The sequence below is a fragment of the Cynocephalus volans genome, chromosome 12 (assembly GCF_027409185.1).
Source record: "Cynocephalus volans isolate mCynVol1 chromosome 12, mCynVol1.pri, whole genome shotgun sequence".
NCBI classification, from domain to species: Eukaryota; Metazoa; Chordata; class Mammalia; order Dermoptera; family Cynocephalidae; genus Cynocephalus; species Cynocephalus volans.
In genome coordinates this window covers 94,505,808-94,519,681 of record NC_084471.1, presented here as the reverse complement: position 1 = coordinate 94,519,681, position 13,874 = coordinate 94,505,808, and the positions used below count along the sequence as shown (strand labels likewise).

General features: G+C 34.7%; 1 long non-coding RNA gene across 4 annotated transcripts in view; it reads right to left on the bottom strand.

The window, feature by feature from the left end:
- Window positions 1-3,182, bottom strand: part of LOC134360970 (uncharacterized) — a 38,332-nt gene extending 35,150 nt beyond the window's left edge. For all 4 annotated transcript variants that reach the window (XR_010021371.1, XR_010021369.1, XR_010021370.1 and 1 more), the window contains exons 1-2: window positions 3,030-3,182; window positions 89-171 (exon numbers count right to left, since the gene is read on the bottom strand). This is a non-coding gene — a long non-coding RNA (uncharacterized LOC134360970). The remainder of the gene's footprint in view (window positions 1-88; window positions 172-3,029) is intronic.
- Between the last annotated feature and the right edge of the window lie 10,692 nt (window positions 3,183-13,874).

Here is a 13,874-nt window from a genome sequence, read left to right as displayed (position 1 = left end):
CTAAAGCACTTTCCTTGGAACACAATTGTTCAGCAAATGTTAGCTAATACTTTTAATATTGTTAATTATTATTACTGCAAGTCATTACCATCTCATGACTAGATTATTGCACCACCTCCTAGCTGTGGCTTCCCCGATTCCATTCTTCCTTCACATAGCCATTCTGTACACCTGCAGGTAGAATAATATTTGAAAGACACAAATGTGAGCATATCATGTCTCTGCCAAATGGGCGCCCATTACTTTCAGCATAAATCCCAAATCTCTTATCATGATGCCTAAACTCCCCTTGAAATGTCTCTTATTTTCATGCCAGCTTTTTGTCTTGACTCCACTTTTAACAAAAAGGTTGAGTGTGTGCCTAAGAATTACTAAAAATATGTTAAAACTACTCTTAGAATGTATCCACAAACGTTAATTTAGTAAATCCAAAGTGGGTTCAGTACTCTACACTTTAAGTTAACTTTGCCCCCTCCACACCCACCTCACAGGAAATTCTGAAATAAAGAATACATCATTAGAAACCTTGTTTTTTGTTCTATTAAACTCCAAAGGCTTTTCTCAGCATTTTTTGTTGGGGGAGGGGTCCTGGCTGCCTCTTATTTTTTACAGACCTTAGAAGTCGCTGTTTTAAGGAAGCAGTTAGATGTCAAATTTCTTTTATTATACTTCTATTTTTAAAAAAAACAAACTTCTGATATTAATTCTGTCTCTTATATAGGTTTTCCTATTGAGTAGATAATTTATTAAGTAGTTAAAAGTTATTTATATTCTTCAGTTTATATTAATACGTTGCCATCCCAGTGTACCGGTTTCTCATTAGTTTGGTTAGCATTGATAAAACTTCCCTGAAATTTGAATACTACCAGGTATAGCAATAAAACTGGGATAATTAATACGTACAAATAAAGAGTAGATCCTAAAATAGAATATATCTCATGAAGTATAATCTAAAAACAAAACAAAGTAAAAAGGACACACACCATTCTAAAGTTGGCTATTTTCAACAACATCTGAGATGAAATATGTCCATTTCCTCTCCATATCCACTTGCTTTGTAACTTTTACAATAAAAATGACATTTCTGTTTTTTAAAATACTCAGCCACTTAAGACATAAAATTTAAGAGAATTAATTTTTCATATTATTTTTACCACATCTACAATAAAAGTAATCCCTCATTCTTGATTTTATTTAATTATTATTTTTTGATCAGTGTATTCACTGATTAATTATTATTTATGATAAATTGTGATGATTAATTGTGATAAATCATAATATTATGAGGATTAATTAATAATTATGATTAATTATTATTTTTTGATCAGTGTGTTCACTTTCCCTCAGGTCATAAATAACTTGATAGCCAGGGGTGTGTGTGTGTGTGTGTGTGTGTGTGTGTGTGTGTGTGTGTGTGTGTATGAGAGACAGAGAGAAAGAATATGTATTTGTGTGATTTTTAAAAAATTGTTTTCAGTAAAATCAGTAAGATTTTGCTTCTTTCCTCTACATTTGACAGGTATAAACATGAAGATAAGAATCATGATAGACTGCTGAGTAGTTTATCTGTTTGTATTTAGCTTCAAATATATGACTCTAAAATTCAGAATAGATACATCACTTGGTGTAGTTCAGATAATTGATTCATAAGTCAGCTACATCAGGCAGGTTTTGATGGTATCTTTATAAATAGGCTGGAGCTTTCAAATGCCTGATGGTATCTCTCATGCTGACATGAAAGGCATTTAGAGGTTGGAATATGCTACCAGTACAACTTGTATTCTAGATACAGTTCATGAGGCCTATTAACTTCCTATAGTACAAGTAACAAAATATCACTGATATGTAAACAATTGGATGATAATACAAGAAATATCTTTACAGTTGTGTTTTAAAAGAGCAATGTGGAATAATGACTTTTATATTACATATTTAGAAATAAAAATACAAGCAGTTTTACAATGCTTAACACAAAAACAAAATAATTATAAGTAAGAGGATTAGAAAGTCCAGTGACATATACACTGGTGAATACTGCTAAAGATTTAATGCAGATCCCACACTGCTAAAGATGGTTTTAGACTGAGCCTGTCTTTGCAAACACATTCATTTAATCTGTCTTTATGATTTCAGATACACACCTTTTATTGTTAAAATTAGGCAAAGAAATAAATATTTACATAGTGAGATATTTATCAAACAGCTGTAAACATACAACATTCTGGGATAGGAGTAGTATATTAAACAAATTTCTTTGGTAATTCTAACCAGGTCCCCTGAACCCTTTGACTATAAATTTCTATTTATTTTTCACAAGTACTTAGGCACAAGAAATCTCTAATACACACTATGCCACCATCTTCCCCCTGTTTTGATGTTATATACAGAGAGACCGTTTTTGCTAGGCTTAAAATATTTCCTTTTAGGTGCTTTTTTCCCACTCTACTTTATATCACAAAAACATGCACCCAATCTCTATAATCTTAGAAGATATTTACATTCATTTATTCATTAACATTTTCAGAAAATATTTATTGAGCATGTATTATATGCCAAGAATTGAGCTGAGTCTTGATGGTACAATGGTGAGTGAGACAAATAATCGCATCTCACGTCTTTCTAATTTCTAGTGATAACTTAGTGATGCACTGCCACAGTCAAGAAGTATGATCCTAAAGTGGTGTCAACAAGATAACAAATAGAAGGTCTCAGACCTTGCCCTCCCCAAGAAAGACCAATTAAACAACCTTATACAAACCAGAACACCTTTGTGAGAACCCTAGAATCCAATTAAAAGTTACAGCAGTCCACGAGAGCATAGAACAGAGAACACTGCATTGAGATTGGTAGGAGGAGAAGGGTGACCTTGCATGTGATTTCTCCTCCCCCAAGTCAGCACAGTTCAGCACCAAGAGAGATCCCCTTAGCTCTTCAATTTCTCTCCTGGGGAAAGGAGGGAACAAAGGGCACATCCAATCTCACCAGGCTTTTGGGATACTGCCAGAGAAAACTGGCCCTTTCTCACTTACCTCAGAATGTCAAGGGATTCAGCATAGTTACAATGCCTAGGGGCAGCTTAGAATGGAGAGGAGAGACAGTTGATTCTCAATACCCTGCTGGCTTCTGGAAGTGCACAAGGCCTCCAGCAGCTTCCCAGCAGTTGGCAGGGCCCCCGTCAGCCACTCAGATCCCCCAGCATTCCCTTTGGTCCCAGCATCCACATGGCTCCCAAGGGCTGGCACAGATCGCAGCTGCTGATGATGATGGCAGCTTCTGGGCATGAATCATAGCTCTTGGACACAGAGTGCAGCTGTCGGGTGCAAATTGCAGCTTCCTACACAGATGACAGCAGCCGCATGGCCCTCAGCAGAATGTGCAGCACCCAGCATGCATCACAGCTGTCTGTATGTCACAGCAGCCACACAGCCCCTGAAGTCACAGTGGCACCCAGCACCTTTGCTGATCATAGCAGATGGCACAGTTCTCAGCAGAATGTGCAGATCTTGGCAGATGGCACAAATCTTAGCACACCATGCAGTTCCGAACAGCCAGTTCAGTCTTGTGGGATTAGGAGGAGGTGAATTATCTTAATACTTTTCCTTCAGGGATAGGGTTTCAGAAATGTAAACCTTGCACCTAATATTCCAGAATCCCAGTTGCTATGGATCAAATGTGTCTCCAAAAGTACATGTGTTGGAAACCTAATCTCCATTGCAACAGTGTTAAGATGGTGGGAAATCCTGTTATGGTAATTGAAAGGTGGGGCCTTTAAGAGGTGATTAGATTGTAAAAACTGCATCATTGCAGGTGGATTTATCCATTCATGGAGTAATAGACATAATTTCTTTTGTCTTTAAAAGGAGAGCAAGTGAGGTAGTTAGCCCCCTTACTCAGCCTGTTCTCACCATGTGACACCCTGCATTGAAGAAGTCTCTCTCCAGATGTGTTCCCTAGACTTTGGATTCCCCAGCCTCTGAAACCGTAAGAAGTAAATTTCATTTCTTCTTAAATTATCCAGTTTCAGGTATTCTTTAGTAAGCAACAGAAAGTGGACTATATAATGTAGAAAATTGGCACCAGGAGTGGGAAGTTGCTTACTATGACCTGAAAAATGAGGAAGTGGCTTTAGAACCAGGTGACTGGCAAAGGCAGGAAGAATTTTAGAGAGCCTAGATTCCAGTGAGGTTCTTAGCAGACAAGATGTCTAAGGAAAGTTTGGAAGGTCTTAGAGACTCATTAAATGGTGGTGACAAGAATGCTGATAGAAATATGAACAATAAATGCTATTCAGAGAATGGCTTAGATGTAAATGAGAAGAGAATGGAAAAAAGATCATAAAGGCATTTCAGAGATCTCTGAGGCTGCTCATCCCATCACAGGCCCAGAGGTCTAGGGAGACAGCATGGTTTTAGGGAATAAGCCCAAGACACCCTCCATTGGCTTGCTGCCCAGGATGCTGTTCCAAACACCCTGGATCCTCTGACAGGAGCCATGGATAAATTGGCCCAAGGTCCTGCTAGACCTGCTGCTTTGGAGCATAGAAACTGGACACCTTGGTGGCGTTCATGTGGTATTAAGTTTTCAGGTTCACAGAACACAAGATCTTGTGGAGACATCACACTCAGATTTCAAAGGATGTATGGAAAAGCCTGGGAGCCCAGAAACAGATTTGTCACAGAGTTGGATTCAGTGTAGAGGGCCTTCACTAGAGCAATGCTGAGTGGAAATGTGGGGTTGGAGATACAACATAGAATCCACACCAAGGCCATGCCTAGTAGAGCCATGGGAGTGGGACTACAATGGAAATCACAGAATTGTAGAGCTACCAGTGTGCAACACCAGTCTAGGAGAGCTGAAGCATGAGCTAGCCCAGGGAAGCCAGAAGAGCAGAGCTGCCTGAGGATGTGGGAGCCCAACTCCTGCACCAGTGTGCAGAGAGGATGCCAGGCCTGGAGTCAAGTGAGATTATTTACCAGCTTTGAGATTTAATGGCTGTCCTCCAGGTTTTCAGACATACTTAGGGCCTGATACCCCTTTCTTTTGGCCTATTTCTCCCTTTTTGAATGGGAATGTTTATCCTATGCTTTTTCCATCATTATATCTTGGCAGTAGCAAACTTGTTTGATTTCACAGATAAGAGTTTGAACTTTTGAGCTGAAAACAAGACTTTGTAGGTGGAATGAATGTATTTACATGTGAGAAGGACATGAACTTTGGGGTCTAGGGGCAGAATGCTATGGGTCAAATGTGTCCCCCAAAAGTTCATGTGTTGAAAACCTAATCTGCATTATAACAGTTTTAAGAGGATGGGAAATCCTATTATGGTAATTGAAAGGTGGGGCTTTCAATTTTCTCCCATTCTGTAGATTGTCTTTTCGCTCTGTTGATTGTTTCCTTTGCTGTGCAGTAACTTTTTACCTTGATATAGTCTCATTTGTTTGTTGTTGTTCAAGATTGCCTTGGCTATTTGAGATCTTTTGTTGTTCTATATGACTGTTAGGATTGTTTTTTCTATTGAATGTCATTGGTATTTTGATGGATGTTGCATTAAAACTGTCGATACCTTTGGGTAGTGTGGACATTTTCACAATGTTACTTCTTCCAATCCAAGAGCATGGAATGTCTTTCCCTCTTTTTGTGTCCTCTTTAATTTCTTTCAGCAGTGATTTGTAGTTCTCATTGTAGAGATCTTTCATCTCCTTGAAGGAAATAATATCCAAAATATACAAGGAACTCAAACAACTTAATAGTAAAAGAAATAAGAAACCCAATTAAAAAATGGGCAAAGGAGCTGAACAGGCAGTTCTCAAAGGAAGAGATACAAATGGTCAACAGACATATACAAAAAATGCTCAGCATCACTAAGCATCAGGGAAATGTAAATTAAAACCACATTGAGATCATCTCATTCCAGTTAGACTGGCTATTAACAAAAAGACAGAGAATAACGAATGCTGATAATTATGCAGAGAAAGAGGAACCCTCCTACACTGTTGGTGGGACTGTAAATTCATGCAGCCATTATGGAAAACAGTATGGAGGTTCCTCAAACAACTACAGATAGAACTACCATATGATCCAGCAATCCCACTACTGGACATATATCCAAAGGAATGGAAATCATTATGTCAAAGGGATACCTGCACTCTCATGTTTATTGAAACTGCATTTACAATAGCCAAGAGTTGGAACCAACCTAAATGTCCATCGTCAGATGATTGGATAAGTAAAATGTGGTATACATACTCAGAGTAATACTACTCTGCCATAAAAAAGAATGAAATACTGCCATTTACAGCAACATAGATGAACTTAGAGAAAATTATGTTAAGTGAAATTAGCCAAGGCATAGAAAAATACTACTTGTCTTCACTCAAAATTTGGAGCTAAAATAAATAAATAAATAAAGGTTTCTTTTCTAGTATTAAAAAATAAATGGTGTTAAGACAACTGGATATCCACATACAGAAGAATAAAATGGGACTCATCTCACACCATATACAAAAACCAACTAAAAGCAGATTAAAAACTTAAATGTGTGACCTAAAACTATAAAACTACTAGAAGAAAACTTAGGAGAAAAGCTCCATGACATTAATCTGAGCAATGATTTTTTGGATATGACTCCAAAAACCACAGTCAGCAAAAGCAAAAATAGACAAATGGGATTGCATCAAACTAAAAAGTTTCTGCACAGTAAGGGAAACAAGCAACAGAGTAAAGAGATAACCTACAAAATGGGAGGAAATATCTGCAAACTGTACATTAGATAAGGGTTTAATATCCAAAATATACAAGGAACTCAGACCATTCAATATTAAGAAAACAACCTGATTGAAAATGGACAAAGGACCTGAATAGACATTTCTCAAAAGACATACAAATGGCAAAAAAATTCAAACTTTCACTTATACAGGAGGAATAAATTCAAGAAGTCTATTGTACAATAGACTTAATAACAATATATTGAACATTTGTAAATTGATGAGTAGATTTTTTGTCCACACCAAAAAAATAAATAAATAATAATAATAATAATAATAATAATAATAATAATAATAATAATAGTAATAACAATCATGTGAGGTAACACATATGTTAAATAGCTTGATTTAGCCATTCCACAATGTATACATATGTCAAAACATCATGTTGTATACCATAAATATATGCAATATTTATTTGCCAATTAAATAAATCTATAAATAAAAGAACAATGCCATCAAAAAAATAAAAGCAAGAAACAAAAGAATCAAATTGATTTCAAATAACATAAGTTACATGTTCTCTGGATTATTTTCCCCCAAATATTGAATCCTTCACTCCTGACGTCCTTCACACCTTTGCTCACAAGTTAGCATCTCAACAAGGCCACACCTAACTTCTATTTAAAATAGCCACCAGTCTCTCTCCCATTCCTGCCATCCTATCCTTCTTGGCTGATTTATTTTTCTCTGCAGTACTTAGACATAATTTACGTATTTTGTTTGTTCTTATCTCTTTCCACTAAAATATAAACTTTGTGAGAGTACATAGTTTTACATGTTTTGTTTGCTGATCTATCCCCACATCTTAAAATGAATTCAGGCCCGTAACAGACTGTCAGTAAACATTAATTGTTTGATTTGATTTTGAGGTAAGTATTGTTTGTTGATAAGAGAAAAGATAAGAATGAAAAGAACACACTAAAATAATAATACTGTATACCTTGGGAGAGATTATTTAAGGGTTGCATTAGAAAACTATCAAAATTTTTGTTCTTTGTACATTTATACTATTTTCAAATGCTTTCATCTTAACAGCATATATTTCTATGATGAAATGACATTATAATAAAACTATTAGCAAATAATGGTACAGGGCCTCCTGTATAATATACAGTCAAATATTTTATTCAATGAGTATATTATAGGCTCAATCTCTGTGCCAGACACTATGCTGAGGCTGGGGGGAAGTGGGGGTGGCAATGAACAAAAATCACAAATACACCACTTTGTTGGATCTTGAAGTAATGTAATATGGATGGACTCACCGAATAATAATTGCTTGTTCTTTTTTTTTTCTGTTTTTATTTTATTTCACTATTTTTTTTATTATACATACATGTGGGGTACAACATTGATTTTCAGTAATTGTGTAGAATGTGTGGTGGTTAGATCAGGATAGTTGGCTTATTCATCATCACAATATGCAATCGTTCTTTGTGTCCATTGACCAATTCCTCATTAGCCTCCTTCCTCTCTCCTTCCCCTCCCCTTTTCCACCTCTGGTTTTCTAAAAATTCAGTATATTACTGTGATTGTTGTTTCTTTCTTTCTCTCTATCTTTCTTTATTGTTTACCTGTTTATTTATGGATTCAGCTCCCAGTTATGGGTGAGAACGTGTGGTATTTCTCTTTCTGTATCTGAGTTGTTTCACTTAGAGTAATTTTCTCCAGGCTCATCCATATTGCTGCAAATATAAGAATTTTATTCTTTTTTTACGGCTGAGTAGTATTCCATTGTGTTTATATACCACAATTTCCTTATCCAGCCATCCATCAGTGGACATTTAGGTTGGTTCCATTGCCTAGCTACTGTAAATAGAGCTGCAATAAACATGAGAGTGCAGGTATCCCTTTGACTTAATGTTTTCCAGTCCTCTAGATATATCTGCAGCAGTGGAATTGCTGGATCATATGGAAGTTCTATCTGTAGTTGTTTAAGGAACCTCCATACTGTTCTCCATAATGGCTGCACTAATTTACAGTCCCACCAACAGTGCAGGAGGGTTCCTCTTTCTCCACATCCTCACCAGTATTTGTTATTCTCTGTCTTTTTTATAATAGCCAGTCTGATTCGGGTGAGGTGATATCTCAAAGTAGCTTTGATTTGCATTTCTCTGATGATTAGTGATGTTGAGCATTTTTTTTTTATATAACTGTTGGCCATTTATATGCCTTCCTTTGAGAAATGCCTACTCAGATCCTTTGCCCATTTTTCAATTGGATTATTTGGGGTTTTTTTGCTGTAAAGTTGTCTGAGCTCTTTGTATATTCTGGATTAATCCCTTGTCAGATGCATATTTTGCAAATATTTTCTTCCATTCTGTACGATGTCTTTTCACTCTATCACTTGTTTCCTTTGCTGTGCAGAAGCTTTTTAGTTTGATTTAATCCCATTTGTTTATTCTTTCTTTTGTTCCTTGTGCTTTTGGGGTGTTATTCATAAAATCACTGCCTGGTCCTAAATCCTGAAGTGTTTCACCTATGTTATCTTCCAGGAGTTTTAAAGTTTCAGGCCTTATATTTAGGTCTCTAATCCATTTTGAGTTGATTTTGGTATATGGTGAGAGGTATGGATCAAGTTTCATTCTTCTACAAATGTATATCCAGTTTTCCCAGCACCATTTATTGAAGAGGCAGTCTTTTCTCCAATGTACATTCTTGGTGCCTTTGTCAAGATCAGTTGGCTGTAAATACAGGGGTTGATTTCTGAGTTCTCTATTCTGTTCCATTGATCTATTTCTCTGTTTTTATGCCAGTACCATGCTGTTTTCGTTACTACAGATTTGTAATATAATTTGAAGTCAGGAAGTGTAATGCCTCCAGCTTTACTTTTTTTGCTCAGGATTGCTTTGGCTGTTCAAGGTCTTTTGCTGTTCCTATTTAACATAATATTTGGAAGTAGTTGCCACAGCATGTTCTTTCTATTGCTTCTCCCCTTTATTTTTAAAGTCACATTTATATTTATGAAAAAATGCCAAACCGAATACCAGGTTGCCTAAAAATTGGCACAGGAAGGTTTCTGAGATGTTGGAAATTTCTGTACCATGATTTGACAGCAGTTATATAGATGTATACATTTGTTAAAAGTCATTAGACTGTACATACAAAATATATGCATTTTATTGTGTATAAATGATCTTAATAAAAAAATGCAAATATATATCATTTTTAAATTATAAACATTACATGCTCTTGTAAAAAACTGAAAAGAGAAAATCCATCTTTAAAATAGAAAATTAATACATGCTTTATTTTGATGAGATTTAGGATTTGATTAAGATTGATACATAAAGATCTTATTATAAAGATAACATTTGCAAAGATTTTTATAATTTATATAAAAGTTTTGACTATGGAAATCATCACAATAAACTTTTTTTAACATCCATATATATGAAATAATCCTTAATTGTCCTTTGATTCCAAAAGTATTTCATGTTCATTTACATTAAATTTTGAAATCATAGAAAGAAAATCATCCAAGGGCTAATAATCCTTCAACACATTCCTTTTCAACCATTTTTCTAAGCACATTTATGCATAATGAAATCATCTTGGCCTATACTCTTGCATCATACTTTTATATTTTTTATTAAAACATAGGCATGCCCTCATAAAATTAAGTAACATTTGTACAAATGATTTTAAATGTGTGTATATTTTTCAGCAGTATTGAGGTAGTGTTATGTGGTGGAGAGAGCAGTTTAGAGCCAGCTATATTTAACTGTGACTCAGCTCAGGCAACAACTGGCTTTTGACCTAGATAAATCCTTTTATCTATGCTGAGATGTGTAAATGATATAACTATCTAAGCTATGTAAAATAAGATAGCAATATTTTTTTTTATTTTTGTATAAAATATACTTAAACCATCAGGGACTGTGCCAAGTACCTAATATGTATTCAATAAATAATTATATAGTCCACACACCATTATTATTTTAACCACTTTTATACTGCAAGACAATATTGTTTACATTATCTCAGCTATAACAAAGTCTATTGGAAATAGTCTGTTTTTCTGATTAGCAATAGCCTAGATTTCTAGAAGTGTCAGGTTAGGGTCACTGACAATAAATAATATCACCCGTATCATTCTATTATATAATTAAGCTTATCGTAATTTATTTTATAATATAGCCTTCTAGTTTCTAAATGCTTAATTTTTATTATTGTCTCTATTTGGGGATTGAATCTTTCAAAATTTTTTAATAAGAGTAATTGAGCATATTTTTCAGAGCACTTGCATATCTACAAATGCCTTTATTTTTATATTTTAACCAGAATTAATCTGCTTTCATAACTGGAGTTTTGCAAATGTTTCCCTCAAAATTCTTTAGGCTTTTATTAAATGACTTCTTTTCAAAAAGTTTCCAAAGAAATTTAAGCCATCCTGAATTTTTTTCCACTGTTTTTTCAACTGCTTTTTCTGTCTCGAGGACCATAATTTTCTTCTGAAATACACTAAATCGTATTTGAGATATAGACTTCTACCTCTCTGCACTCCCAGGATAATGATTGTTGTTTATCATGTGGATTTCTGAGTTTAAATTCCAGGTATATATATTATTGTAGACTAAATACTAATCTTTATATTTCTAATATTTATTTACATCTATGGTATGTTTTTTTTTAATATGTTTTCATTTCTTCGTCCTTTGTGTCCTTAGAAATCTCATGTTTTACAACTGTCATTTCACTGACTTTCTGTAGTGCCAATTCAACTCTTCACTGCCTAAAATGTAGATTTTAAAGTCTTCTTTAGACTTTCTATTTTATTTTAAAAAATATTTCTGATATGTACTTTCCCCTTTGATATTAATATTTCTATGCTCTTTTTTTGATATGTATTTTTTAAACCCACTATTATTTATACTTGTGTATGTAGGAGATTTGTTTATTTTCTTTTTTGTTTATTGATCCCTATAAAAGGAAAAATGTTCTATGATCTGATCAGGTTTGTCAATATATGATGCATCTACTTTATCCTTATCTTCATCATCTTTTCAATTGTTTTTTTAGAAGTGGATAGTGTAGCTCTCTCAAATTTCATACCAGAAATCTGCGTTCTGTGGCCTTATCTCAGCATAATTTCTATGCATAATCAGAATTGATCTAGTTTGGCTGTAGTTTTTCAAAGATATTTAATGGACACATACCAATTGAACACATTTGTGTGATATTTTAATACACATACACAATGTGCAGTGATCAAATCAGGTCAATTAACATATCCATCATCTGAAACATTTGTCATTTCTCTGTGTTGGGAACATTCAAAATCCTCTCTCCTAGTTAACTGAAAGTTTACAATAAATGGTTATTAATTATGGTCACCCTACAGTGTGATAGAACACTAGATCTCGTTCTTTCTATCTAGCTGTAATTTTGTATCCATTAGCCAACCTTTCACTAACTCCCCTCCTCCACTTTTCTCATCCTCTGGTAACCAAAATTCTGCTCTGGACTTCTGTAGGCTTGACTTTCTTATCTGCCACATAAGAGTGAGAACACGCAGTACTTCTTTTTATATTCCTAGATTATTCCACTTAACATAATGTCCTCCAAGCCTATCCATGCCTCCATGAAAGACAGGATTTGATTATTTTTGATGGCTGAATACTATTACACTCTGTATATGTGCCACATTTTCTTTATCCATTTATCTGTCAATGAAAACTTAGGTTGATTCCATATCTTGACTGATTCCATATCTTAGGTTTATTCTTTATCATATTGTGAATAATGCTGCAATAAAACACGGGAGTGCAGCTATCTCTTAGTCATACTGATCTCCTTTCCTTTCCAAATACACCTATTAGTGGGGTTGCTGGATCATCTGGTAGATCTATTTTTAGTTTTTTCAGGAATCTCCATACTGTTTTCCATAATGGCTGTACTAATTTACATTCAGCATTTATTATTTTTCTGGTTTTTTGATAATAGCCATTCTAACTGAAATGAGATGATATCTTATTGTGGTTTTGATTTGCATTTTCCTGATGATTAGTGATGTTGAGCATGTTTTATATATATTCTGGCACTTTGTATGTCTTCTTTTGAGAATTGTCTATTCACCTCATTTGTGTCTTTCTTTTTCTCTTTTTTTATTTTGGCTGGCCAGTACAGAGTTAGAACCCTGGACCATGGTGTTATCAGCACCACTCTCTAACCAGCTAAGTTAACTGGCTGGCATCATTTGCCCAATTTTTAATAGGATTATTTATTTTTGTATTTATGTATGTATTATTTATTTTTGCAGTTGAGTTGTTTGAGTTGCTGTTATTGTGGCTATTAATTCCGTTTTGGGTGCATAGTTTGCAAATGTCTTCTGCCATCCTGCAGGTTGCCTCTTCACTCTGTTGATTGTTTCCTTTCCTGTCCGGGCTGTGTTTAATTGAGGTGGGAGGTAGTTCCAAAATTGGCTAGCCTCTTGTTAGGGAGAAGAAAAGACGTGATGAAGAACAAGACACATACATGAATAATTCTAAAGAAAGATAAGAGATGGAGGCAGTGGGTCCTGAGTGATAGAAGATAAGGTATGTGGCTATTACAGAAAGCCATTCTCACGCAGGGAAGGGACAGACAGTTTTCTGGTTATGTAAAGCTTATGTGCAAGATAGGACTTAAGAATGGGGTAAAATATCATAGCTATCTATCACGAGATGAACTGTGCATTTTCAGACCAGAAGGTAACACAAACATAAGCTACGATTTTTATTTCTTATTTCAATTCTCTATACAGTTAGTGAACACTGAATTTCTGCTATGTGGCATCTGTGACCTTAATTTCATTGCTATTATACATTCTCATTTTTTAATTTAAAAAACAGAATTCTAATAGAAAATTGTAAAATGGTGAATTTAGTCCTCCTGACTAGTCAGTGTCTCAATTAAGCCCCTGTAATTAAAGCATATATGCTAGTATGTGTCTAATATTAATTTTTTAATAGATATCACTTACTGGTGTGTCTGCAAAAGTGAAATAAATTTATCAAAGCCATGTTGCTTTATGTTTTTGTTGCAAAAGGAATTCAATTTGCTTGAAGATATTAAATAAAAGAACACCATTGATCAAAGTTCTGTTTTTCATCTTTTTTTGATCAT